We start from the raw sequence: 25,318 nt of genomic DNA on the forward strand, positions 1-25,318 counted from the left end.
ACTGCAGCACCCTGGATCTACTCAGAACTCCCTGACGTGTAATGCTGATCCACATGATTATCTCTGCACATGTACTCACCTCTTCCTGGATACCCTCCCATGTCCAAATTCTATACCCAGCAAACACCTACTCATTCTTTCAGCTCCAGCCTGAGAATTACCTCTCAATGAAGCCTTTATGACTCTTCTCCCCACCCAGATTCATCACTGCCTTTTCTTTGCTGCCTCTAAGAGAAACGTACACATTCTTCTCATTATATACTGTGGCCACACACAGGAAGGTGTCACAGATACCCACAGGGATTAACCAGGTATCACAAATACATGAAGTGTCTTGTGAAAACAGATCTTAAACTTGTGTGATATAGAAACTATGCTTGCACTATGGCTAATCATAATACCTGCCTCTCTCTGTTATCTTTTAAAAACCTTGACTAGAACAAATAAAATGTATACAAAGCCAAATTTATTTAGCACATAGACAATTTTGCAAACTCCAGCCAAAGGCATAAAATGTCAGGGCCTTCATTTATCTTCCTTCTACCCTTTAAAGTAAAAGATACCTAAATATGCCTGTAGTTACTCCTTTAACCCAAATACCTGTGGTCATTGTTGATCCCGGTTCCTGCTACCCTCAGTGGAACTGACACTTGAAGCATACAGATGCACACTTAACCTGACAACAAAGAAAGGATGCAGTTTCAAGTTATATAACCCTGAACTCACTGCTACTCAGTAATTAGCAAAAATATTCTTTTGGGTGAAGTAGTATTCCTGGGCAATATCCTGAAAGGTATCTGGCCATCATTCTACAAGGAATGTGGAATGTCTCTGCTTAAACAGAGTCAGCAGAGAACTACTTGTCTGAACTGTCTTGCTTTGGCTCTCAGGACTGCTATTCTGAGATAAGCTTTGGCATTATGCCATGAACTATACTAAACAACTCTACTTTTTTTTTTTAACTCTACTGTTACATTCACTGTAAGGTTGTTTGAAGACACTGATTATTACTGGAAAATATCTAATGTTTGAAGACATTTGATTGAAAAAAAAAAAAAAAACCCATCTCCTCTCAGCACTGTCATGCTTCCTGGTTAGTCCTTACCCTCATGGGCTCTCTGGATCACACAATAGACTCTTCACATCAGCTACTTTAAAGGAAAACAAAATGTTTGACTCTTTTCTAATACATGGCTAGGATCCTAAGGTGGACACACAGTCTTGGTCTTTGCTTAAATTCACCCTCACTTCCTCTTTCTTCATTTCCTTCTTGGGATTATTAAATTTCATTACATTCAGTAGAAAAAATACACATCTAACTAACTTTTTCTTTTTTTATTTGTTCTTTTTAGATATACATGAGAGTAGAGTATGTTTTAACATACTATACATACAGGGAGTATAACTTCCCATTCTTTACACCTAATTTTTAACACTACATGTACAGAGTAGTACTTTCATTTAGTCCTCACTCCTAGTGTTGGATCTTTAAAGAAAGAGCTCCATCTTACTCATCCTTGTATCTCCAGGGTCCAGGATCTAATAAGTGCTCATTATTTGGATGTCAAATTTAAGTATATTACATGTGACCACCCCTAGTAAAGGGTAAAATGATGGATTACCCCTTAAGGAAGTTTTTATTTCTCCAAAGCACTGAAGTGGTCCCTCCCTGGCTGCAACACTAATGGCATCTGGAAGAAAATAAAGTTTATGGGACTAATATGAAAACACACTATCAAGAACAGATATAAATATACTTGCAGTGTTAATTCTTTGCTATCCATCATTAGGGTACTTGCTCCATTTTCTAGTAATTGACCCATTATTTCAGGAAGCATACCACCAGAAAAAGTCTGCTGATAAATAAATGCAGCTAAAAACCAAACTTTTCATGGCATATTAAAGGCAGTACATTCAAAGGTCACAAGACCTAAGGAGGCTTGAGATGATGTTCTCAGGATGCAAAACTTGGTGAGTGGAGGGTCTCACACAGCAGAGACCATCTACCAGGGAGGTCTAAAAACCCTGCTCAGTGTCATACAGGACTGATCATTATTAAACTTTTCTGTTGCTCCAGTCAGTTTCTACTTTCTACAAATCTACTTTTCACTCATACTAATTTCTATCTTCAATTTTTCTCAAACTCTCTGTATGAAATATAAAGTGTTATCATTATTTTAGAAATCAATTTCATTATTTCCATCAATAGCCGTAAAAAATAACTGCAGTTTGAAGCAGCAAATTCTGTTACCAGGGACCTGCTCTACAGAATCACCTGAAATGCAGAAGATGTCTTGTACACAAAGGTGTTCAGTTTAGCAAGGCAGTGAGTGGAATTAAGATTGCCTTCAAGTAGAATTCTGACTGTACCCAGTAGGATTTCAACTACATAAAATATACACAAAATTTTTTTTAAATATCCCATAAACTTGACAAAGGCTATCTCTAGGTGATAGTTGTTTTTTTTTTCTTTATATTTTCATTTTTCTACAATGAACATATGTTACTTTTCTAAGAACCTTGATGCTGATCTGACAAGCACAGGGCCAAAGTTTAATTCTAAGCACAGCAAAAAAAAAAATTATATATAATTCTAGTTAAAAACCAAATTATATTACTCTCAAATTGGTGATTTCATTCTTAGTCTACGAAAATGTCATGCAGGGGGAAACATGATGAATGCAGAAGGGAGACTATTAGTATAGAAGAAGGGGAAAGAATAGAGGAAGGGAAGGTAATGAGGAGTGAAATTGGTCAAAATATATTATATGCACATATAAATATGCCACAATAAACCCCACTATGCTGTATAATTAATATATACCAATAAAAAAGGAAAATTGCATGGAAAGCTGTGGGATGCAATTTTTTAAGATATTAAGGAAAGGGAAAATAAAACTCAGTGTCCAAAAATAGGACAATGATTTAACAACTTAATGGATTATAAGGGTGTTAAATACATAATTCAGAAATTGACATATACAACAGTGGGTTTTAAATGACCTATAGAAACAAAAATATGTTACCTCTAGGAAGAAGCAGACCATAATGGAAACAGGCTATAAAACCAACATTAAATGAAAAATTTATTCACTAGTGAACTGCAAATATGAATGGGTTTATTTAATGTTGTCATAATATGGTTTCAAAAGATTTTTGTATTAAGCAGCATTTCACATAAAATATTTTCAAAGAAGTTAAACAGTTTCATATTTTAAATGTTTTTAATGAAACATTTTTACTGAGTTATTTTGACACTAAATGGAATGAAGAAAGAAGAAGAGACAGGCAGGTAAGTGATCTTATGCATTCAGAATAATCCCAAAATAGGCCATAAGCATCTGCCATGACAGCCACTGGCCAGAATTAATGCACTTCTTTCCAATCAAAATTAATCAGCCTAGACGGCCATAACAAACTACTTAATATACACAGTTCTAGTGACTGAAAATTCAAGGTCGGGGTGCCAGCATGGCAGGTTTCTGGTGAGGACTCCTCCCGGCTTGCAAGTAGCAGGTCTCTTACTGTGTGCTCACATAGTCTTTTAGTACACATGTATAGAGACAGCTCCTTCTTCTTATAAAACTATCAATTACCAAATTAGGGCCCCACTCTTATGACCCCACTTAATGTTAGTAACCTCCTAAAAACCCTATACCCAAACACAAACACATATAGGCTAGGCTTTCAACATATAAATATTGGGGGCACACAATTCAGCATATAACAAGGATTACATGTTTTATAATGATTCTCTTGTATATAACATATTTAAACATGAAACCTGGGCAGATTCTTGCTCCTAGAGAAATGGTATTCAACAAGGTTCATGATCCTGAATCAGGTAAGAATTTGTAATTTTTGGCCCTCAATTCAAATGGTCAATGAAACATTTTTACTGAGTTACTTTGACACTAAATGGTATGAAGAGAGAAGACACAGGCAGGAGTGGGAGCTGGTCCATTCCCAAGTTCCCAGAGGCAAAGTCCTGCTTGAGTGTTGAGATTCCCTTGAATAAGTTGAGAAGTTCAACTCATGCTTCCAAATCTAAAAAATAAAATTTCTCCATGGAGCTTTCAACTTTTGTCTTCTACATTTCTCTCTTGGTCCTCTCTGGATTGCCTTTCTTAGAATCCTAGGCAGTACAGGAATGCTCTATGCCTCTTCCAGGTTCTATATGTCTTAAATCCACCCCCCAAAAAAAACCATGACCCCCTTCCCTGTAACACAACTTATTCTAGTACTAGCCCTGAGCAACACCCATTCCTATGATCTGCCTGGACCTATGCGTGATCCTAAACATAGCCTGTGTGACCTGCCCCAACCTTGTCCCAGATAAGGAGCCTGGAGTCCTGGTCAGTTTCCATACTGCAATCAGCCTAAGGAGAAGATATTCAACAGCCAAAAAGGAATATTAGCTGATGAATCAGCACCAAAACACACTAAATAAAATCCCCACAGTCACCTGGACTTCCTGAATAAATAATTATTATGAATGAGGAATCAGAATTCAAAAAGAAAAGGTATGCATATTATTTTTCCTCTCAATTTCTAAACAAAAAATTACAGCAAATGTAATAAGCTATTCATAATACAATAAGTGAACTTGAAAGACTCAATATTTTGAAAGACAGAAATGTTTAAATGTATTTGAATCAACTGATTTAAAATAATGGTAAGAAAGCTTAGTCTGTGAGGGAAATGGAGAGATGTTGGTCAAAGAGTATGCACTTTCAGTTATAAAAAGTTCTGGAGTTCTAATGTATAGTATGGTGTCTAAAGTTAAACATTCTGTGCAGTACACTTAAAATTTGCTTTAGTGTTCTTATCATGTGCAAATTGGTAATTATGTGAGCAAATGGATATGTTAACTAGCCTGATTGACTATGGCAATCATTCCATGATATATTCGTATATACAAGCAGCATGTTGTACACTTTTAATAAATACAATTGTACTTCAATATAGTTGTCAATTACACCTCAGTAAATCTGGCTAGAGAAAAAAGAAAAGTGTGGTTTCTAGAAACCTTTTATTCCCTTCCACATGAACCCCGTTCCTTAGAAAAGATCACTTAAGCTTGGAATAGTCATTAAAACTGACTTTGTCCTCCATATGACTCTTTAGCTCTTTAAATCTCTTTGAAATAACATCACCCACTGTTCAGTGTAGTTTTTACAAAATATGGATTATACATAACTTAGATACCTCACATTTCTCAAAAGCAAGCATCTAGCAGATAAATCTAAGGATGATTTTTTTTCCTGAGAGTTTTTTAAAAAATTCAAATTTGAGTGTGGTCACATTATAAACTGTGATGCCAAAGTCTTAAATATTTGCTCAAGAAGATTCTAATCTTTGTCCATCCTTCCGTGTTTTGAAGCTATTAGTGCCACCTGAGCCTTACCTTACAAAAACACAAAAGGATGCAAAAACAGGGAGTTCTCCCAACTTGAGTTTGAGCTTCTTGGATGACGTGGAGTAAAGTCTTTAAGATTAAAAGGCCAGAACAAAGTTGAGTATAAAAAGCATAGAGCCACTGAACAGTAAAACTGGAGAATGATTGGTACAAACTGATTCCAAATACTGTTAATTTAAGAGGAACTTTAAGGCCCGGAAAGGTCGTGTGCTCTCAAAGGCCACACGGGCAGCAGTAAAAAAATTGGCACTTGAATCATGGCTTCCTGTCTCAGCCTCAACACCTTCCTGTGGATTTCCAATTTACAATATTTTTAAAAACCTTTTACACATCTTTTTAAAAAGCTGGGGACAAATGAACCCTAAAATTTTACCGTGGCAACTAAGAACAGAACAGGGAGGAAGAGCATGAGGAAAAGATTAACATTAAACAGAGACGAGTGGGGGGAGAGAAAGGGAGAGAGAAGGGAAAGCATATGGAAATGGTAGGAGACCCTCAATGTTACACAAAATTACATATAAGAGGTTGTGAGGGGAAGTGTGTGTGGGGGGGGGGGAACAAGGGAGAGAATTAAACAACAGCAGATGAGGTAGAGAGGGAAGATGAGAAGGGAGGGGAGGGGGGATAGTAGGGGATAGGAAAGGCAGCAGAATACAACAGTCACTAATATGGCATTATGTAAAAATTGTGAATGTGTAACTGATATGATTCTGCAATTTGTATTTGGGGTAAAAATGGGAGTTCATAACTCACTTGAATCAAATGTATGAAAGATGATATGTCATGAGCTTTGTAATGTTTTGAACAACCAATAAAAAAAATAAAAAATAAAGAAATTCACAACAAGGAAAATATTATGACACACAACTTAAAGTATCAATTATTGATTTTAAAAAGGAAAGAAAAATATGTGCTATTAAATAAATTTTGATATTTCTGCAACATGCAAAAAAAAAAAAAAAATTTACTGTGGCAAACATACAAATGAAAGAAGAGCTCTGGCAGAGAATGGGGCTGGCAAATGGGGCAGGGCCTGCTCCCCAGGCCCTCTGGGTCCCCTGGCCCCAGGTCAGCAGGTGGAACAGGCCCGAGGGTGGGCTGGCAGTCTCCTCCCTACAGACACCCTAAGTCCTGTCCCCTACCACCCCCGACTACCCTGCTGGCTGGCCTAGGCTATGAAGGACCTGTGAGCCTCTCCGCCTGGGTGACCTGATGGCAGCAGTGACCTGTCAGACTCTGGACCTGGACCCCCGCCTGCTGCCGAGTCTCCTGGCTCAATCCTGCCCGTCCCAGCCCAAGCAGTGCTGAGGACTTGGCGGTGAGAAGAAAGGGGGCCACCGGAGGCTTCAAGGGCCCAAAAAGGCTGGAGGATGGTGGAACTCACCACGCCTAAGACTGAGAGCCCCGAGATTAGAGCCCTGGGTGAGCATAGGAGCTGCTTTCAGAGACCACGTCTAGTCCCACGAGACCACGTCTAGTCCCGCGAGACCACGCCTAGTCCCGCGAGACCACGCCTCAACCAATGAGACCTCACCTTGCAGTGGAGGGCAACAAAAGGAAACTTGTTTTATAATTCTTAAAAACAAAGGCCTTAGCTGACCTGTAAGGTGAGCGAGGGGCCTGATAGCCGCCCTTGGCGATTGGTGTTCCTTCCACCAGAGAACCAGCAGAGGAACACACCACTCTTAACCAATGGGAAAATGCCCGCCGTCCTTTGGAAGGTTCACTGGCCGTTTTTAGAAGACTTGTGCATATAATATGAAAGAACTGCTCTCAACTTTCCCCCCAACCTTTTAAGATGTTTGCTGTATCTGGACATTCTAAATGTGAAGGGGTCCTCAACAGTAGGGTAGAGTCAGGAAATAGCGTCTTATAAATGCACGTTTTTTTAAAAAAAAAGTCTGAAATGTTTTTGGAATTGACTTTGAAATGGAGTTGTTAGACCACCTCTAGGCCCTACACTTGTCCACGTTTGTTCAGTAGGTCAGAGGCCATGGAGAAGACTTTGATGGTGAGAAGGAGGAGGGCCTGTGCCAGACTGGTTGTATTATAACCACTGTTCTGCGTGTGTGTCTTATTCCTCATTGGTGTATGGACAGTGGACAATGCTATGAACTTTTGTTGAACTATCTAGACTTTCTAGATGTTCTAAAGTGCCCCATATATATGTTAAAAGCATGACACATTCTATAAATTTATTTTTGTTAAAATTCTTATGAAATATTTTGGAGAGACAATAGCCAAACCCCCTGTGGAGTAGTACACATTGTGAACTGGTTTTCTAGCCTGTCATGCTAATGTGCTTAAAATGAGGCAAGATTGTTCCTTATGTTTATGGATTTTGTTTTACTTTGCTGTGCACATAGTGTATATAAAGGACAAACAAGTTCTAATCAATATCTAGTCTTTCTAGATGTTAGGTTGCCAGTGTATGTCAAAAGTAGGATTACTAAACAAATTTTGTATGTTTTGTGTTAAAATTCCTAGGAAGGATTGTCTTCTGAGCTTCACAAATTAGAACTAGTATTACATGTGTACAGTTTATTCAAGACTGTCATGTACATAGTGGACAAATTGAGTCCTTACTTGAAACATCTTTAGAAGTGCCTGATGTATGTTAAATGTAGAGGTAGTAAAATATCACTTTGTAAATATCGTTTTTGCTAAAATTCATAGGAAATGTTGTCTTTGGGGAATGGAATTGTTAAACCACCTCTGTGAGCAGTGTAGTACTGTCTGTACATGTTCAATGAGGTGAGAGGGAAGTGATTGCAAAAGGTAATGTGTTGGTGTGTTCATAAGTGGACATTTTCAGACATCAGTTTTCTATATGTTTTGTGTATTTTGTTTTGCTATTTATATAGTGTATATAATGGACAAATGAGTCCTAATTTTGCAACATCTAGTGTTTAGATATTAAAGAGATTGTCAGTGTATGACCAAGTAGCTAATGAAATTAACACATTTTGAACATTTTGTGTTGCAATTCATAGGAAGGCTTGTCCTCTGTAAATGACTTTTGGATATGAACTTGTTCAACTGTCTGTAAGTGTTACATATGCTTGTTCTTGTCCATTGGTCTAAATGTAGAGAGAAGGAAGTGAGAAGGAAAAAGTTCAAAGACAGAATGCCCATATTAGAAGATATCTCAGATTATAACCATTGCTACATGTGCAAATTTATTTACCAGTGCTGTGTGCATAGTGGACAGGTTCTTCTGTGGAATATTATATATTTAAAAGTAATAATAGAATAAAACTTTTTGTAAATAGCTTTTAAAAACTGGTGGGAAATAATGTGTTTGGAAATGTTAAACCACCTCTGAACAGAATACTGTCTGTACTTGTTCATTGGGTTGAGCGAGGTGGGAGGAAAGAAGTTGCAAAAGGTGTTCTGTTAGAAAATGTCAGCTTACCCATTGCCCTGTAACATGCATTTCATTTAACTTTGTATCCTGTGCTATGCTGCATATATTGTGTGTACACTGGACAAAGAAGACCTAATTTTTAATATCTAGTCTCTAGATAGTAAAGAAGTCACTAATGTATGACAAAAGTAGAGTTAGTAAACTAACACATTTTGTACACTTTATATTAAAATTCATAGAAAGGCAGTCTTCTGAAAAGGACTTTTGAAAGTGAAATTGTAGCATCACATCCGAGAGACACATGTGCCCATATCACATGTGACATACGAGAAAGAAATGGAAGAAATAAAGGATTCTAAGATAGAATGATCCTACTTAGAAGACACTTTCAGATATAACCATTGTCATGTGTGTAGTTGACTACTCGACATTACTATTTACATAGTAGTCAAATTTAAGTCCACTTACGAAAGACTAGGTGCTTATAAATGTACAAAGTATGTTAAAAGTAGAGGTAGTAGGGCTGGGGCAGTAACTCAGTGGTAGAGCACTTACCTAGCATGTGTGAGGCACTGGGTTTGATACTCGGCACTGCATATAAACAAAATAAAGGTCTGTCAACAACTAAAAAAAAAAAAAATTAAAAAGTAGAAGTAGTAAATAAAACATCTTGTAGATATCTTTTTGTTAAACTTCATAATGAAATAACTATCTTTTGGAAATGGTATGATCAAAACACTCCTCTGAGCAGTACATATTATATTTGTGCTGATTAAGGGAAGAAGAAGGAAAAGAAAATACAAAGGGCTTTATATAAATATATTTTCTGTGAAGGAAGATTGACCATTGTCACTTATATCTGTGTGTTTTGTTTTACTGTGTTGTATAAATAGTGTGTATAAAGGACAAATGAGTCCTAATGTATATCTAGTCTTTCTAGATATTAAAGATGTTGCCAGCATGTAACAAAAGTACAGTTAGTAAACTAACACATGTGCACTATGTGTTGAATTCATAGGAAAGACTGTTCTTAAAACCACTTAGGAAGTGAAATTGTTAGTCATCTCTAAGCTTTACAGATGTATATATCTGACCCCTGTGTAGAGTAGATTAGAAATGAGAAGGGGAAGGGCTCTAGGCCAGAATGTTCTTGTTTGGAAGACACTTTCAAATCCTAGTCTTTAAAAATAAAGGTTTCTTTGCTTCAAAGGCTAGCCTTTGTTAAGTAAGTGTATGCAGTCTGTTCAGTGCTACTGTATGAATAGCTGTAAACTTAAGTTCCTGTAGGAAATATCTAGTGTTTCTAGATATTTAAAAGTGCACAACACATGGTAAAAGCAAAGTAAGTACTTTTTGTCAGTACATAGGAACGGTTGCCATTTAGGGGAATGAAACTGTTGAACTTGATGTCTTGGAGAGTATGTTGAAGGTTCACTGGGTGGTAGGTAGGAGAAGGAGAAAGTAGACATAGAGAAGCAGTCTGTGCCCCTTAGATTAGTTCAGATTGTCTAGCCATTGTTATAGGTGCTATATTTAGTTACTAATGCTGGGTATTTAAGTTCTAATACCCAAAGTTTAGCAAAATAATCCCTAAATAAATATCCTTTTGTTAGTTTTTAGGAAGAACAGTCATCTAGGAATGACCTTTGTAATCCACCTCTTGGAAGTAGGGGGTAGTCCTGAATTTAGTCAACGGAATGATGAAGAGGAAGGGTGGGGGGAAGTGCTTCTTGCTAGTACCTCCATATCTGGAAGACAGTTTTAGATTATAACCATAGAACTATATATGCATTTTTGGTAAAGCACTTGTGTTATAGTGCACAAAGTTCACACTTTATTTCACAACATCTAACCTTTCTAGATGTCCTGAGGTATCATAAAAAGTGGAGCTAGTGAATTTTCCAATTGTAAATATCTTTTTGTTATAATTGATAGAAAAGATGCATCTTGGAAGTGGAATTGTTTTATCTCTGGGCATTGTTTATCAGGACTTGTTCATCAGGCTGCAGAAGAGGAGCAGAAGGAAGCATGCAGGGAGAAATGACAGCAAGTGCTCAAGGATTTACATTTGGATATGAATCATTAGTGTGTGTGCATCTTATGGCTGTACCATAGGAATACTTTAATTCATTGTGAATATGGATACTTGGTAATATTTTAGTAGTAGAAATCTGATAATGAGCCTTCTTAGAAACATGCTTGGTGTATTCTGTTGCTTTGTCTCATTTTAAATTGAAAATTAAGGGAATGCATTATTTTTAGTTGTAACTCTGCCAATATAACTACCTAGAGGCCTGTTGCCATTTCTGTCTTCAGTGAAATTTTTGTCCCCAAGAAAGGATTACAATTTTTTTTTAATAGATTGAGTTGGTGCAGTGTATTCTTGGTTATCAATAATACTCATGTAGCTTTGGGAATTTGAATTGGTGAATATTCATGAGGTGTAGAAAGGCATAATACACACTATTATCTTAGTCACACAAAATGGGATGTGTGCCCATATATTCATAACCAGAGGAACCATCCAATTAAGCTGCTTGTGAATGGACGACTTTGTTCGTTACTTATGTTTTTATTTTTCCTGTAATACATAGATTAACTTTTTTAAAAAGCTATTTAAAAAAATAGAAATCAGCACCGCAATAATTCTTACCATTACTTTAAAAATTCACAAAGAAGCTATTACATAATCATCTGATCTTCATTCATCAAAACTTAACTTCATGGGGCTGGGGCTAGGGTTCGGGCTCAGCAGTAGAGCACTTGCCTGGCATATGTGAGGCACTGGGTTCGATTCTCAGCACCGCATATAAATAAATAAAATACAGGTTTATTAAATATATATATATATATATATATATATATATATATATATATATTTAATTTCATAATTTGTAATTTCTTACAAATTATGCATGGTTACTAAATTGATAGCTACCCTACATAAATAGTGTTTTTTAACCCACCAAATCTACTTGTCCTACATAACCAAGCCCAGCTTTGTGCAGTTCCTAGTACAGAGCAAGCCTTCAATATGTACTGTTATTTAGCAGTATACTACATGGCTGTTACTCAAAACTGTTTCAATAAACACTTACATTCATCTCCCCCCAATTTTTTTCTGTTCGCATTTGACTTTTGCCAAGTGAGAAGGGGGGAAAAAAAGTCACAAACAGGAAGTCCAAAAAAAAATACCAATTCATCAAACAAAAAGAAAAAAAAAATGGCCTTCTACCTGTCATTCTCTTCCAGCACTGTATTTTCCTTCCCTAACTCATTTTTTCCATGACTGAACAATCCCACACACACATCCCATCTTAGCCCTTTACAGAGTTAATCCGTCTTATTCTGCAGACCTAATGAAACGTCACTTCCCCAGGGAAACCCTGAGTCACCCCAAAGTCAGATGAGGTTCCCCATTTAATCTCATATGCTCTTTTTCCTTGCAACATCACATCTTGCATTTACACATTTGGGTGATCATTTGGTCAATATCCTCCTTCCCTCTAGATTCGATGCTTGGTGCCCCCATATGATAATGACTACTTTACTCACCACCCTCACCAGAATCAATTATAGTAACACAAAAAGCACTGCTGCAGATTTGATGACAAAACAATACAGAAACCTTATGTCTGGATAGAAAACTCTCTGCAATCACAGATTCAACCAGTCATGGACAAATAATACTCAGAAAAATAATGGAGTCTGTACTGAACATGTACAGACATTTTTCCTTGCCATTATTCCCCAACAATATAACAACTATTTACATGGAATTTACATCTTATTAGGTATTATAAATAATCTATAGATGATTTAACTATGCAGGAAAATAGTTACAGGTTATATGCAAATGCTATATCATTTCATATAATGAACTTGAGCATCCATGGATTTTAGTATCCCTAGAGGATAGAGGATGTGGAGGCATTCCTGGAACCAATCCCCAATACTAAGAAATGACTGTATTTAACTTTTTAAGTTATGAAGTGAAAATATGTACTAAAAAATAATGAAAATTGGGGAAGATCAAGAAAATTAAAGACATACTAATTTTTTTTTTGGGGGGGGGCATGGAGAATAGGATTGAAAGTCCTACTTTATACCCTGCTAGTAACACAGAAACTGAGACTGTACATAATAAATACATGTTGAATAATGAATAAACATAACTCCAGACAGCACAGGAGCAGACTAGAGCAGTGTCTTTCAAAGCATTATTTATGATTAGATCAGAGTTTTAAAAATATCTGAGTGTGAATAGTACTCTTTTAATGAAAATAGACTAATGGGAAAAAATAGAAAACAGAATTACTGTATATGGTAGACTGCAAGAAACTGTTGTTTCATTCATATATATACAAATATTTCTAACTATGGGTCATGGCCAAAAATCTTTGAAAATCACCAAATAAAATTACTCAATGCAACTCCTCTCAACTTTCCATTAAATGCTAAAAAATGTGCACAAAAATTAGCAATAGCACTGGGAAAATTTAAAAGGGGGAACCAAAATTAAGACACTATTTCCACTAAACATACACTGCAAATAATAGGTAAGAAGGATATCCTTGGCCCACATGCATGAGGCATACAGCACCTTTTGAACTCAACAAGATAGATGCTCTGATGCACATTAAAAAAAAAAAAAAAAAAAAAAAAAAAAAACCTGTGTCAACTCAGGAATGCAGAACATGCAATTGCCCAGATAAATATTAGAACACCACCACCCAACTAAAGGAGAAGCACCTTCTGAGAACAAAGCAAGAGGCTTAAGTGGGCCCAAGCACAGATTTGATTACAAAACAGACTACAAAAAGTTTACACTTAAAAATCACATTATATAAATATATACAGAGAAAGAAGGAACAATAAAAGTAAAGGCACACTAAATTATTTTATTGCACAGGAGTAGGATCAAAACTTACTTAATGTTTGACTTTGGGAATCAGAAACATTTTTATGAATGCAATTGGAAAATGTAGGCAATTACTTTTAAGACTAAAAACTAGATTTGGCCATTTCACAATACTATAGATGTATGAAACAAATAATTCACAGAAAAAGATAAATGACCGAGAAGCATAATATTGGATTGAACCGTATGAAATTGCCATTTTTACAGGATAAGAGTATTCAAATATCTGTCATTTTGTATGACTCGGCCGATCAACAATGATAACAACAATGTAGCTAATGCATTCAATGTAACAGGCATTTGAAAAGCATTAAATGAAGATTTGTGTATGTCATTTCTGAATAAATAAGGACTATAAGCCTAGAAGCATTATGTGCTCTATTTAAGGCCATGCAGCTGAGTACTGATAGAAAGAGACTTAAAATAGGGCACTGCCTGACAAGCCTGAGTTCTTCACAGAAGCTGCAGCACCTTTCAAGACAAACAAAACTTTAAAGAATTAACATTAAATGTTATCATTTATAATAATAAGTATAAAAGTAATGTTTCCCTCTTAAGAGGAACCTCAAAACAAAATCCAAGTAATTGTTGCTTATAGACAAATATATGAAACAAAATGACACCAAAAGTTTAAAATCAGAAGAATAAATGAAGTCATTTCAGACAAAGAAAAAAAAAAGAAAAAGAAAATTGGTAACATTAATAGCAAAAAAAAAAAAAAAAAAAAAGAATGGGCTATTTTATATTGATAAAATATAACAAAGACCTAACTGGAATATGTATTTCATATTGCTATTTAACACATAGAAATTGTTATAAAGAAATTGACATTTGATTCCAACCCTATAAAAAAAGAAATTGTAAGAAGCCCATTTGTAGAGGCACACTAAAGGACTATTATTGTTCTATAACAATTTGAGAAGATAAATGGGGCATAGAGAGTGTGTAAATAATATTATTATATTCACTGAACTAATACACATTTATTGTACTTGTCACCTATAGAAAACCAGGCTCTTTTCAAGCAGTAAGGAAACAGAAACCATTAGTTCACAAGAAATAAAAAGCCATGTTCACTTACCAGAGTAAACTAAACAAATAATACCAAAGTTTACATGAATAAGCACCAATAATTAAGCAATCTTCAGCTACATTATATTGAATCACTAGCAGGTTTATACCTCCCAATGAAGGCAAGTACAAACAAGAAAATTTACTTTCCCTGTATTGTTATAAATTTTACAGTTATCAACCCCCAAGCCACACACACACAAAAAAAAATTTAGTGAATATTATTAGCATATAACATAAAATTTAAGCTATTTCCACTTTAAAAAATTACCACTTTCAGATAGAAAAATCCTTTCTCAACAATGCCTGACTCACAATTAAAAATAAAATGCTAATTATTTCAAAATTATTAAAAATTAAGCACTCTTCCTCAAAAATGCCAAAGCCGTCTCTCTTTTTTTTTTTTTTTTTTTTCTTTTTTTCCTTGTGGGGTAGATTCAGGGACTGAACCCATGGCCTCATGCATGCTACACAAGTGCTCTACCACTGAGCTACATTCCCAGCCTGTTTTATTTTGAGACAGGGTCTTGCTAAGTTGCCCAAGCTGGCCTCAAACTTACCATCCTCATGCCTCAGCCTCCCAAATAGCTGGGATTACAGGTGTGTGCACCTTTCTTTTTCTTTATCAGCAACTCCCTCCTCCTCCATTTCCCTTCCCCCAATTTCACTTAACTAATTCTGTTCACCCTTTAAGTCTCAGACACTTTCCTACCCTCCTAGACAAGGTTTTTGGGCTTTCTGGACTCCTCCAGGATGCCCATTTCTTCTAATGCCAATAACATGAGGTAGTTGCTCAAAGTCTGTTGCCTTCACTGGACTGTAAATCTCATGAAGTCAACCCTGTCTCTTATTCTAATATGTTCAATATAAGGTAAATATATTTTTCCATTTATCCAAATATTTATCATGAATAAGTTTGTTAATTTTTGTCCAAAGAGTTTGAATTTCCACCACATGCAAAGTAATGTACTAAGCTTTGGAAAAAAAATCAGAAAACAGGAATTTAAAAACAAAAATCTTTGCCCTCATCTAAGGAAAGGTCAGAAGAAAATAAGAACAACAATGAAAATGTCAGGTGAGCTGGATAAATAGGAAAGATCACATAATTTTAAATACATGAGTTAAAGAAGGCCTCACCAAGAAGGTGGTGACCTTTGAGTTAAGACATGAAAATGATAAAAGAACAAGCATTTGGATACCTGGGAAAGAACATCCTAGGCAGAGTGGATGGGTGATGGCAAAGACCTGGAAACTACATTCCCTGAGAACACCAGCACCTAAAGATAGGAATAGGAGCACTAGTCCTCAAAAGAGACTGAGAAGAAGCAAGCAGAGATAGGAAATGAGTAGTTAAATAAGATGAATATTAGGTACTGAGATTATTATCCAGTCTTTAGAAATTTAAAATGAAAGATTTTAATGACATGTGTACATACTTTTGAAACAAAGTAGAATGCTATTAAACATTCACTAAGAGCAAATGTTAAAAATTGCAAGAAATTATCACAAAATGGAATAAAGAAGCTATTACTGAGTGGTGAAATTACAAATGAATCTCCTATACATACTGGATTTTCTAAAATGAACACATATGCCAATTAATAAAAATTAATATAATCTTTAAAAAATCATATGGCTTAAAAATAAAAAAGAATAAATTTATCTTTGTTCTATCTCACCTGCAAGAAGGCATGCCAATACAATTATCTGAAATTAAATAAATTCTTTACTAGAAAAGGCTTTAAAAAATATAGGTACAGTGCAAAGTTATATTGCAGTCTACTTTTTACCTTAATTTGGCAATGAAAACTTAAAATGATTTGACCAGACTTTAAGAACCTTATTAGAGTTTCTCAAAGTGTGGTCCTTAGGATCCTGGGATTTCCAAAGTTGTTCTGAGAAATCCCTTTGTGTTTTATTGTAGTTATGACAGCAGTATGACACACATTGCTATTGTCTTATAGTAAATTAAAACTAATTTGAAACTCTCTTTAGTTCCCAAATCATCACCAATCTCCCAATAATGCTAAAGGTATTTTTCAGAGAACAGTAGCTGGAATGGATTGTTTCAGGGATTTCTGTTTATCCCAAAGAACATATGCTGAAATGTGCACCATTTCCTTCATATCATCCCAGAACCTCCTTATCAAAAGCCATTGTGGATGCTCAGTGAATGCTTACAAAACCAAACCATCTGCTAAAAACAAACAAACAAGAAAAAAACACACTAAAGAATCTGAGTCTTTATAAAATGTTGAGTTTTTCATTCACTCTCAAAAGTTCTCTCCAGCTTATCACATAAATTTCACTGGCCTTTACACATCAAAATTGTTCAACATATTACAATTATTACTGATTACTGCAAGCTCTGACCTCTCAGCTAAGCTTCAAACTCCAATTTGCAGCTATCAGCTGAACATCTCTGCCTAGATGTTAAACATGTCTAAAACTAACAATCTTCCCTGCAACAATCTTGATATCCCTATGTCCCATCTGTTAATGGCATTAACATGCCCTTTTTTGTTCCCAACAGCCTCTAGCACCCTCCCTCCACAGCCTTCAAGATTGTCCCCAAATGCGCCATCACTCTCTGCCAGAAACAAATTGCAAGCACCCTTCCCCACTCACGTGCACACTCTGGGCCCTCTTTATTACTCTGGCATGTAATGAACTTCTCCAGCCCCCTGCAGCCAGTGTCCTGCTCCAATGTAAATCATTCTTCTTCCCCAAGGCAGACTTACCCTTTTCATCCATCCCCATATAGATGCAGACAGCTTTGTTTAAACCTTGGTTTACATTATTTATCACTGCTTCATCTTAGTCATTTGTGTCCATGTCTCTCCATGTTTATAAGCTACCCGAAAGCAGGACCCAAGCTTTTTTGGTTGTTTTCTTTTCAGTGTTCTTAGTCAAGCAGGAGGACACAGAAGTATTCCAGATTTCAGTCGCATGAAAGTGAATTGAAAGGATCTCAGATGAAGTAACTAAAAAACAGACCCTGCTGGATTTGGAAAAGTCAGTCATCGTGCCCTGGCCTTGGAACCTTTACATCTCTGTGTCTACTCAGAAAGTAAAGCAAGCAGTTCTCTGTGGAACGACAATAAATAGTGAGGACAGAATGAGTACCTCATTTTCTTGACATTACAATAATCCTTCCCGCAATGAATCATATAGTCGAAGAAAGCAAGGCAACCCTTTTACAGAAAGCAATTGTTTCAGTTGCATAAGAACAGGCCATCTTTATCAGCTGCTGATTACAGACTTCTAAGGGGTGGGGTCTTCCTTTGATACTCCCACAATAAAACCTGCCTGTAAGGAATGACTCCATCTATCTTATGTACTCCAGAAGTGGTCCATGGGCCTTCCATTCATGCCTTGTTTTCTACCTAACGAAAGGCTCACAGATGCCAAATATGTGCTCTGACATTCCCCTGCTCCCCTCACCTGAGATCCAGATGCAGCAGAGACCTTGTGGAAGTAACCTTCTCTGGAATATTTGTCATCTTGATTATCATACAGCTAGAATTAGTTTTCTTATTTCCCTTTCAGAACAGCCAGACACTCATATCACTCTGACAAGAACTCTTAATTGAGTAATGCCATGGTGCCCCAGTCTGAGGAGAGTCCATGCAGGTGTTTCTGGCTTTAAATAGGTCACCTGCAACAGCAGCCTCAGGAACAGCCTCTCCATAACAAGAGGAGACCCAGGCAAGTGCAGTCACACACACATGAATATATGAAAACATACCCCAACACATAAATAAATACAAATAGAGTTTTCTAGGTTCACATGGGCAGAGGATGAGGATGAAAGGTGAAGTAACAACTGGATGACCAAGGGGAGTTAATCAGACCAAAGGGTAAGGTTGGAGTGGCAGATTATCTCATTTACTTTAGACATATCTATCTTGTTTGAATCATTATGAAAACCACATAATTTTACAAAAGAATGCAGCTACCTTCTTCTGGTTGGAATGTTTTCTACCACATTCATATCTCTGAGTGACTTTGACAAGAACATAAGTAAAAGATTTGAATGAAACACCCCGCCACAAGAAGGTGACCTCTAAATAAGTCTGACTTTCCACAAACAAGATTTGGATTTTTCTAAGAAGCAATCCACAAACTGAACATAGAAACTCAAATACAAGTTGGGTCAAAAGTAGGAATATCCAAAATGAGATAGAAGCCCACCAGGGCTACAGATAAGACATAACTGTGTCTGGCTCTTGGTTATTTTTCACAAGCAACAGGTAAATCTTGGCAAAACATTGCAAATTTATAAGATGAACTTGAGAAACCCAGCTGTCTCCTTCTCTTATAGGGAAAAGCTGTCGGATCTGAAAGCCCTGAGACTACTTTGAGGAAAAAGTTCCTGAACTGGAATAACTCAACAGACATACCCCCATACTTGAAGCAATTCAAAAGAACTTCAGGTCAAATGCAAGCTCCATGACAGAAGGGGACATCTCATTTTCTACTATCCTCTAGTATATGGTGGATGCGCAAAAATACCTGAATTGAATGTGGAATGAATAAATGAATGAGTAATATAAAGTATTAAGGAAAGTGTAAATGCAAACTAGAATTGCCATATCAGCTGTTATTCCTATTTTATATAACAGAGACACCTTGACTTACTCAGCCATAGCACAACTGGAAACAGGAAGCCTCTTGACTACCTCTGTCTTGATCCTTCTTTCCTCACCTAGAGTCCTTGCAGATCCTGGTCTTCCAGGATCCCTCCCTGGTGCTCCCCATCACCTCCTCTACCACACTGACCTCAAAGACCAGGTACCCCTCCAGCTTCCCCAGCTATGATGTTCCAGTAGTGCCTGAAGCCTCATAACCATGTTACACAGAATTGTAATTATCTGTTAATATATCTGTGAGCTTCCCTTGAAGAGTAGGAATCCTTCCTTACTTGTCCTTACCCACCATAGTACCTAGCACAATGTCTGCAGGGAACAGGCAATCAGTTAAGTGCTCCTGGACTAGAACAGAATTTGCTTCCTCTGCCCCAATCTGGTTCTCCTTCCAAAGAGCCAGAAACATCCCTTCATTGGAGCAGAATTTCAGAATGAAGGTGATTAGGGATTAGCTAAAGAAAACCACTTGGACATACAGAAAGAAATCCACATATAACAGACATGAAGTCTAATCTAGACCATTTTTCCAACATTTAAGATAATAAAGAGGAAGTGTTCATAGTAGCAGTCCCTATATTGTGAGTCCTAAACCTTTGGAAGCACAGCCACACAAAATGGCCATAAGGAATAAAATCTTCTAATAATCACAACCTTAGAAATCTCACCTCCAGGAGGATCCAAGACCAGGCATTATTGTCCAATTTGCTTTTTCTCTTTTAGAGGAAGAAGCTAGTTTTGAAATCACTTTTCTTCATTTCTATAATATAGCAAGCACAGCCTGATTTGCCTTATTCAGGCTTATACATGTTTGTTTTAGCACTGGACTGAAGTTAAGAGTCTGCCCTGTCATTATCTCACTTTTTTAAAACAGTACCACAAAAAGAAAATAAATTATAACCTAAACCCATGGATGCAGTAAATATTCCCCTTTCCTTTTGGTGGTACTGGTGGGTGACTGAATTTTACATGAATTTCAGGGTTAAAGTTTCCATAGCACTGATCACATGACAGGAGCTCATGTCCAAGTATTAACCCATTAAGTCCCAAGTTTTCAATTCTGCAGATTTCAATGAAATTGACCCAGGTGCATAAAAAAAAGACCAAGAATCATAATTAAGAGCTTATGTATCATTATCTTATTGTATTTCAATTATTTTATTTTATTTTATTATTATATAATTACATATTTTATACTATAAATTTTTATAGGTGTTCCACATCTGGAATGGTGGGGGAAAAATGAGTTAACACAATTTCTTTTAGTCTATCCCCACAAGTTAATAATATAACAACACTACTCTGAAATCCTGCTAACTTACTAAAACAACATGCCAGCTAATTTAAATATAATCCTCATCCCCAACACACACACACACACACACACACACACACACACATCTATACTATGTCCTAAGAAATAAGTATACTGACCTTGGGCTCCTTCAACTTAACTAAATTAATTTAATAGACATGACAAATGCAAGTCCCTTCGCAGAAAGCAAAAACACTGCTGGGAGGATCATTCACTCCAGTCGTATGGAGAAGCAGCTGACCTAGTATCTTTTAATTATCTGTTTCCAGCACCTCCAGACTCAAACCCGATTCAAAGTCTTTACCTTAGTCAACTCCTGCTTTAACATGCAGCTGAAAACCTCTCCACTCCCACCTGTGACACGAGCACTGGGGTGGGAGAGGGAACCTACAGAGCTACTCAACACCACCTCTCCCAGGTGGCTGCAGAGATTCTTCCTGAAAACATGGTGAGCTAACGGCTATAGGTCTAGGAATTAAAAAAAAAAAAAAAAAGTTCAGAAGTATTATACAGGATTGAGCAAGCTACTTCTATTGGAGGACCAACTACATAAAGGATTCTCAGGATTCTATTTACCCCCACATACCCTTTATGGGGCCATTAACCCTATTTCCAAATTAACAATAATTATTTCCTTTTGTGCTACAAATGTTCAACCACTGAGGTTAAATACCATGTATAACATAAACAGGGTCAAGAAAGCCAGTCACCAGAAGAGTCATGTTTAAGTTAGCATTAACCAGAAAGTCCTTCCATAAACAAAAAAAGGTGGGGGGGGGGGGGGATGTGGGGAGGGAGGAAAAAGAAAAATGCTGTGATGGTCAGCTCTGGGCCTGCATGATGGATTTAACACAAAAACTCAGAAGGCCCCATAAGGCCCAAAGATAACACACTCTCACCAATTTTTACTAAATTAAATTTCTCGAATACAAAAAGCAATTTTTGGAGAGAGGGTGAAAAAAAAACACATATTAGTTTTTTTAAAATCTGTATATAATAAAATTAAATAAACTAGCAATGGTTTCCTAAAACTTAGCTGCCATGAGTTACAGAGGAATGTAACAGAATAAAAGCCCAGTCATCTCTCATCATTTCATCCCTCACTCTGCCCCTAAATGTGTTTCTCTACTTCCCCACTCCCAAAAGCACAACTCCTTAACCTAATATCCACATTTTCCTGTAGTCCAACACTTTGTAACTTTCCAACCTTCATCAGTGGGAACTCTGACTACCTCCACTTAGGAGAAGGCTTCACTCTCCCACCTTTCATCCAAGAGACGCATCATCCTTCAAGTTCTGTTTGTGAAGTCTTTGCCAGAGCCAGAATTTAATTTTCCTTTCCCTGGCATGCCAAGTTTCTTGGACTCCACAACCACACACTGTTATGCAATATGGCACATATATACACATTCGGTGTACATACTGCAGTTTGCTTCATAGTAGCTTTCCAGAGCTTTCTTTTCATCATCCTTATATCCGTTACCATGGAAGGAGTTCAATGATTGCTTCTTTTTTGTTGTTGTTGTTGTTTTATTTATTTTATTTGCTAATGCAAAGAGTCACACAAACAGCAATTTTTCTTCAAAAGATGAATTAACCATAGAGAAATGGCATTTGTGTTTATAACAAAAAATCCTCAAAAGACTTTGTAATGTTTTGAACAACTAATAAAAATTTTTTTAAAAAAATGATTGCTTCTTGAATTAAACTCTCCTCTTTTTCTCTCGACTTTTTATGTCTTCCTTATTAATCTCTCCATAAGCTATTTCAATAATAACACAATACGGACTTTTGGGTAACATGATATATAAAAATAAGAAACCAAACAGTAGTAAGATGCTGACTTAATGAGGCAGAGTTTTAGACATTCAACCAAGAATTTGTATTTGAGTTTTTATGACATCACACTTCACTTAAAACTCTATTGTGTTCCTCAAGTGTGTAGACATATTGATACCAAAAAAGTTAAAGAAAAGAAAGACAGGCCACACATAAAACACAGACATTAAAAACTTGACCTCAAACTAAATTTCCAAAGTCTTGATATTTATTGAATACTTGGAGCTTCCCAGTGAAAATGATACCATGTATTTTGCCCAGATTACAACTTTTTACTAAGCATTAGAAATGACCCTGTCCCCTAAAGATCACTAACTTCAGACAATGTCATTGTGTATCAAAAAGACCCAGCAATTGAGATTTATACGCCCTTCATATGTCCCAGAAAGTGGAACAAGAGAGATTAAGAAAAACTTCACAAAGACTATGATTTGAGAAAAAAAGAAACAAAATTACATTTTGGAAAATATTATCTTTGAATGAAAACAGAAGTTTCTAAAGGGCTGCCACTTACATTCCCACCTCTGTTATTTTTTCCCATCTCTCACAGGGATACTAAGAGCCAAGTTGAGTGCCCAAAGCCCTGGGCAGCAGCTGTTCCCCCTGAGAGGATGCAAATGGCAAGTTGCTCCGAGGATACCTAGTAGAGGTCAGACTACAAGAATCACCCTGACCTCATGTGAATTTTAAAGCAACAGAGGCTCACAAGTGTTAATAAGGGTAACCAGAGGTTGAATTAGGAGAGGAAAGTACTACTGCTTGAATACTGAATGGAAGAGGGGGGAAAAAAACAGAGGAAATCAATTTCCAGCTCAAGGTTCTTTTCCTTCCAGGGACATCCCTTGCTGCTATTTTTGTTTGTTTGTTGTTCTTTCCATCTTTTGGGCTCTATTGCCCTCCTGTTTCCCTCTCCGACTGACCCTCTCGCACTTCCCTTTCCTCCCTTTTTACCGTTCTATCATGGGATAACCACCCACCAGTTTCTAGTTACTGGAGAACTGGAAGGAAAGAACAGCAAAGCTCATCAAAACCCTCCATTTTCCAGATGAGGGCTCTGAGAACAGAGCTGACCTGATCCGGCGAAGGTCGCGCCGCTAGGGGACGCCCCGTGCAAGCGGGCTAGAATTATGACAAGCCTGTCCTCTAGCCTGGATCCTTAGCCTCAGCCTTCCTGCCTCACATAACCTCCTTCTCTTGCTACTTGGTTTCTTTATCCTCAAATTACACAGAATCAAGAAGAAATGCTGTCCTGAATATTCTCACAACGTTGACGATCGCTATTTATGTGTGTTTGTACGTCTGTGTAAAAGCAATTTTAGTTTGGTTCACACGGCCCTAAGTCTAATAGATATCGTTTTCCCTTGGCATTCATTTTATCTGACAAGGGAGTAACTCCTTAGGAGAAGTTAGCAGTTTTCCGAGGGCCTGAACCTCCCTTTAATCAGAACTGCACTTTGAATCACAGACCTCTGGCTTTACAATCATGTTGGCCGAGCAAAGGACACTTATGCAAATGGTGAAAAACAGACTGTTAGAACCTGAAGGTATAGACGGCTTTGCTTTAACAACTAGTTACGTTTTCAATATTTACGTTTATCAATAGGTATCCAATGAGAAACACGGCACTCAGTGAACTTTCACAAAAGAGCCCTCACTGGAAATCCAGGTTTACGAAAAATCCATAGATTTCCACCAAAAGGAAAAGGGAATAAAGCAGACAGCAACAATCTCAGGCCCCAGATAACAGCAACAAGTCCTGGATGCCGTCACTCTTAACACATCAAAAGCCAAACGGCAGCAAAGAAAAATAAGAATAAACTTTAAATTCATTCCCAAAACTAGTCCAACACAAGCCAAACGAGCCCATGGATTTCAAAACCGTCGACTCAAAGCCAGGTCCCTCCCTTGCCTTGCATTTCCCAGTTACGGAAACTTAAGTTGAAAGCTCTCAGTCCGGAGGGACGAGAGAGTCGTCAGAGAGAAGTAAGGGATGTGGGAGCCAAGCTCAGCGGGCGCGGGGATCCAGCGGCTGTTCACGTCCACGGGGACACGACACTGGGGGGACTTCGAGCGCCCCTCGTTAGCCCTCCCGCGTCCGCACCCCGATCCAGATAACCACAGGCCACCTACGTGTCACTTGGGCGAGCCCCGCGTCGCACTGACCTGGCTAGGGGTCAGGAGGGCCGGCTGCAGCAACTTCCCTCCGGGTCTGGGTCAACTTGGTGAGGGAGGCCAGGAGAGCCTCGCCTCGCCTTCTGCACGCCGCCTCGCACGCGCGCACACCCACTCACACCCGACCCGGCGAGCGCGCGCGCACAACACACTCACACTCGCACACGCGCGCACGCACAGCCACAAAGCCTTCTGCGGTCTGACGGTGTGAGTTGAGCGCGCCGTTTGGCCGCCGAGCAGTCGCTGCGGCCAGCCACTGGCTCCACGCCCAGGGGGCGCCGTCCCCTGGTGCCGCGTCGCTCCCGCCCCTTTACCTGCACTCGCCACCGCCGAGCGTCCCGCTCCGGCCTCCTTGGGTCTGGCTGGCTTCAGGCGGCGCGGCCAAGTCCGGAGGCCCCCGCCCTGGGGCCAGCAGAGCCCAGCCCTCCGCCCTCCCCTCGGCGGTCGCCCAGAGCTGGCCGCCCCTGAGCCCACCCTGCCGGGGTCCAGTGCTTGGCCGAGAAAAGGGACAGGGCTCCGCGGCGCTGGGCCCAGGCCGCTCAAGTCCCGGCAGCGCTCAGCAAGAGAA

General features: G+C 37.9%; 1 protein-coding gene across 2 annotated transcripts in view; it reads right to left on the reverse strand.

Annotated features, from left to right (window-relative positions):
- The window catches only part of Lpar1 (lysophosphatidic acid receptor 1), a 138,414-nt gene extending 113,297 nt beyond the window's left edge, over nt 1-25,117 (reverse strand). The window contains exon 1 of one of the 2 annotated variants that reach the window (XM_071600460.1): nt 25,065-25,117. The gene's annotated coding sequence lies outside the window, so the exon portion shown is untranslated. Of the gene's footprint in view, nt 1-24,708; nt 24,842-25,064 lie in introns of those variants that run through there. The other variant, XM_027943027.2, reaches the window with a different exon arrangement.
- Between the last annotated feature and the right edge of the window lie 201 nt (nt 25,118-25,318).

Source organism: Marmota flaviventris, chromosome 13 (assembly GCF_047511675.1).
Source record: "Marmota flaviventris isolate mMarFla1 chromosome 13, mMarFla1.hap1, whole genome shotgun sequence".
Classification (NCBI taxonomy): Eukaryota; Metazoa; Chordata; class Mammalia; order Rodentia; family Sciuridae; genus Marmota; species Marmota flaviventris.